We start from the raw sequence: 4,828 nt of genomic DNA, 5'->3' as shown, positions 1-4,828 counted from the left end.
TGACTCGTCTTTACCGGCCCCTTGCCTCTTGCAATATCTGCCACCTCTTACTCTCCAAGCCCCTCCCCCCTCTACCAAATCAAGTGAACACAGGCAGAATCCATCGCACTGCCAAAGGCTGCTTCCCCTCTCTCTCTCTCTCTCTCTCTCTCTCTCTCTCTCTCCTCCTAGCAGTGATATAGTGCTGCTAGCTGAGCAGCTGGGTATATTGTCTTACAGAGTGAACCATGAACTTAAGGGTGATTTATACTTAGCTGCACGCTGTGTCACGCACACTTCTTGCGATTTTAGATGCACGACACAGCGCGCAAAATGTGTAACTCAGGCTTAACACTCTAGTGTCAAAGATAATTAGACTGTCAGGTGGGATTACAATGCCCATTTAAAAAGATTGGATGTCTATATATGTGTGTGTGTGTGGGTGTGTGTGTGTGTGTATATATATATATATATATACACACACACACACACACACACACACACACACACACACACACACACACACACACACACACACACACACACACACACAACATATATACACAATGTATTATCCTGACTTCACAACTGCTGCAGGAGCTTACATCCAAGCCTCATTCACTAACTCCTTTGATTCTTGAGCTTCAAACTACATTTTCCCACCATATCTCTGCCAACGTTCCGTGTGGGTGTTTACGACAGTGTGGTGTCAGAAACTGGGCAGATAAGACTGCAAAAAAGGGACATTGCCATAGCAACTAGAGTGACTGACGTGAGGAAGGGGCTATGAGTGATGGGTGGGTGGATGGATGGAGTGGAGTGATGAATGGATAAATAGCTGCTTTGATATCATCAACAAGCTCCTCACAAAAGAATCTTAAAAGCACATGATCTACCTTCCAAATATGATCATATTACAGAAAGAAAATATGTTTATCATTTCTTTTTTTAAATAACATTGACCTCATTCTTTTTATATTTGGACATAAGCCATTATTGGAATCGCATAAAAATATATAAAGAGTATAGAGAATGTTATTCTATCAGAGTATTATGTTATTAGATTAACACACGCGCAAATGTATATTTTCTATTGCACTTTGTTTTACTGTTTGTAGTATAATTATTCCTGTCATATAATTGGTGTCGTGCAGAACGAACAAAAATAAGCTGGTTTAGGTGCAAACCACCTTGTGTTTCCAGTTTTTCCAATTATTTAACATTTTGCAATGCCATAAATTATAATCACTGCTTACATTAAAGACGAACAACAGAGGTTTCTGCAGGATGCCACAGATGTGATTTTGTGTATGACCATCATGAAGAGACTCCCAGGTCTTCCAATAGGAAGGTTGTACTGATAAAAGTACTGATAAAAAACAAAAAGGTGCTGCATGCCAATAAACAGTTGCTCCCTCTGCTGGCTGTCCTAATGTACCACATCACAGTATGTTGTAATACTGTCTGTCTCCCTCTCTCTCTCCTTTTCTGGAATTTACACAGGACCTTTGGCAAAGTGTTTGATTTACTCGTGGCTGTGCAAACATGATGTGAAAGACGTTGATGAAAACGATCATTATGCTTTTGTCTAGACCAGGGGTCTTCAACAGGGGGTCCGGGACCCCTAGGGGGTCCTCAGAGTTACTACAGGGGGTCCTCCAAATCTTCCAATCCTTTTTATATTAACAACTTGAACCCTAGTGTCCATATTCTGAGAACTGTAGCCAAAAATAGCAGATCTACAAGCTCACAACGTTGTGAGCTTGTAGATCGGCTTTTTTCGGCAAAGAGGTTTGGTGTAGAGGGGAAAAAGAGCAGACTAAGTATAGAGTAAAAGGTCAAGAAGTTCATTAGGTAATGATGGCTCAAGTGGTTAACTATCTGAAAACATAAATTGACATGAATCCAAAATACACTGATGATTGTGCTGTCACACAATGAAACCACTGTATATGGAATCTATTAACAGGTTGTTCCTGCTTCATCTCTCTCTCGACTAAGGGGTCCTTGGCCTGAAAATTTTGAAGACCCCTGGTCTAGACAATTCTGGATCCGCCAGTCCTGCCTGTTGCATATTAACTGTGAAGAACCTTGCTAAACTAGATTTTTCGGACCGAAACCAACAGCTTATCAGAAGATCATACTTTGTCACTGCAGTGCCTATAGCACAGCCATGAAAACCTCAGATGTTTGCCACAGTGAAATGTGTAAATACTCTTTACTCTCTTTCTTTCCTCCAATTCAAATATATTGTGAGGCTTGTTCGCTCGCTCATTTCAAAGCTATTGTATGCAACTGCTACAAAGTGCACAAAGAATGTTAGGCTGGCTGTGATACATTCCAGAGAAAATGTAGCTAAACTTGGCATGGACCACAGGACCCTGCAAGCCTGTTGAAGCACAGAATTTATAGTCAAACACAACACGTATGGATTTTGTTTTGTCACTGTTACCACAAAAGAACGTCGATATCTAATCTGACCAAAGCTGAGTGACATTGTGTCCCTCCTTGTCTTAAAATGTAGAAACAGAAAAAACATAACATTTTTATTATGTTTTTTTTTTTTTGGAATGCAGAGCAATATCATCGGAATACTACCTTGGCAATCATAAAACAAAGGTGGTTGTTTGACTAGCCTTAAGAAGACAGGCCCACATTTTAGGTGCTGTAATGAAGCTGAATTCCATGGAGGGCAGACTCTTTCTCTCCTGTTTACCAGACATCTAGACCCATATTCATAAAGAACGAGACAGGAGTATCTGAAACCATGTTTACTATTTAAAGTTTCTTGTCAGTGACCTCAGTAACAATGAAATGCTTTTAAGACTTTGTCTGCAAATCATTGGTTGGCCCTGTAGTATGAAATGGAGAAATGTACTGTATTCATACTTGACTAACTTCCATGGGTATTGCGACCGGCGATTAGCAGTACAGTACTGTACTTGATGAGCCATGGAGACCTTTGAGTGGGGTGATGGGGCTCACTGGAGGTGGACTTTATCCTGGAGGCTGTATAGGGCAATGCCACTCTTAATGTCTATGACAGTCCATTCAGAATCTATGAATATGAACACCTCTCGCCCAAAGCTAGAAACCAGGCAACCAAAGTCCAAATAATGCTGTATTTCAGTTTACATTATGATAGAATACAGTACTTCATATCTTCTGGATCAATTATTTGCTTAGAATGAATTCGCCAGGAAGTGGTATCTGGTATCTTGTCTATGACATGACAGAATCAGAATCTGGGCACTGCTGCTTTTGGCTTCGTGAGAGGTGTTCATGTGAATTCTGATTTAGGGTGCCTCAAAAATATATTGGAGTTCATAGTGTCATGCATAGAGCATGTCCCACTGCCTTGTGAGCCATCTCGATTTCACATCCTCAAATTGCATTTAAAAGTATATATTGTTAGTTGTGGCCAATCAGTAGTTCTTCATTCCCATATATATATATATTTATAAATATGGGTCTTTACATGGAATAGTATAGACTGACCAAAACATTCACATCTGATAGATAAAGTATATGAAAGCTATATGTAGCACTATATAGATCCTACATGACTTCATTTTCATGAAGAAGAAAAAAGTTTGAGAGAAGATCAGCTTAATTAATTTCTTAGCAATAAGGTTGTGTTTACACAAAACCAGACAAATCTGTATTTAAATGCTTTTGTGGCTAATATCAGATTATATTCTATTTCCCCGGAAAAAAACACATATGTGCCACAGAAAAGTTTAATATTTGATATGTTCTGTTGATGTAAATTGAGCCTCAAGGGAAAAGCTTTATTTTCTTGTGACCCAGCCTAGGAGGGGTTTTACGGTTTAGCCAGTAATAAATACCCATTTAATCTGAGTCACAACATTTTATTTTCTGTTGCTGTAAATCCAGTCCAATACATGTACATAAAGTATTGTGAAAAAGAAAATATATATATCATGTATTGTCTGAAAGTTTCCTCTCAAATAATAATTAGTATTTATTCAAAATGTTATATTTTTACTGTAAACAATATATGTATGCATGGACAAATATTCCACTGACCGTGTTTGGGGTGAGAGATAATAATTGTCTGGTTCATGTTCATTAACAATTGGACGGGGTATGAACTATTTTTTGTGCCCTTGGATACTACAGTGGTTTGGCTGCCCTTTTACATCAACCATTATCAGTGGGGATATTTTGAAGCACTCGAAACTGGCTTAACTACTTAAACCCTATATTCTTCATTGCCCATACAAGGCCCCTTGCATTTTTCCCTTACACCAAATATATTCGTGAAAATAGTGATCTACAATCTTACAAGTCACAACACATCGCAAAGGCAAGGCGTTGAGAGCTTGTAGATCTGCTATTTTCACAGAATGTTGGCCCAAGAAGGGTTCACGTGGTTAAGCTAGGGGACAACTTCATCCTTATTTGAAGATATGACTGAATATCAGAGTACGTAAATGACATGTCAAATGTATAAAACCTGTACTTGTATGTAATATTCCTTGTACAATGGGCTTGTATGTCATAAATCAGTTGTACTTCTGAATATATAAATATAAAGATTGTTGAAATGATTTCTTTCATCCAGTCTTCATAATGTATGATACATTCATGGGTTTCAATGTTTTGATTAGAACATCTGGATCTCAGTTCAGTAGCTTGGAATGTAACACACAGGGGTGTCGCACCAAATTCCGGGCCCTGGGTACAAGGATTCACTTTGGGCCTCCCATGAATGTTCTTCTTAGGGGAAAAGGGGATTAACCCATTTAGACTGGGAACGCATTATTTTGTGCTTTAACTATTGAAATATAGCAGATATACAAGCTCGCAGATATACAAGCGAGCT

The sequence above is a fragment of the Nannobrachium achirus genome (genome assembly GCF_963921795.1).
Source record: "Nannobrachium achirus genome assembly, chromosome: 1".
Lineage (NCBI taxonomy): Eukaryota > Metazoa > Chordata > Actinopteri > Myctophiformes > Myctophidae > Nannobrachium > Nannobrachium achirus.
The sequence above is the reverse complement of the archived record's forward strand: the minus strand, read 5'-3'. Positions refer to the sequence as shown.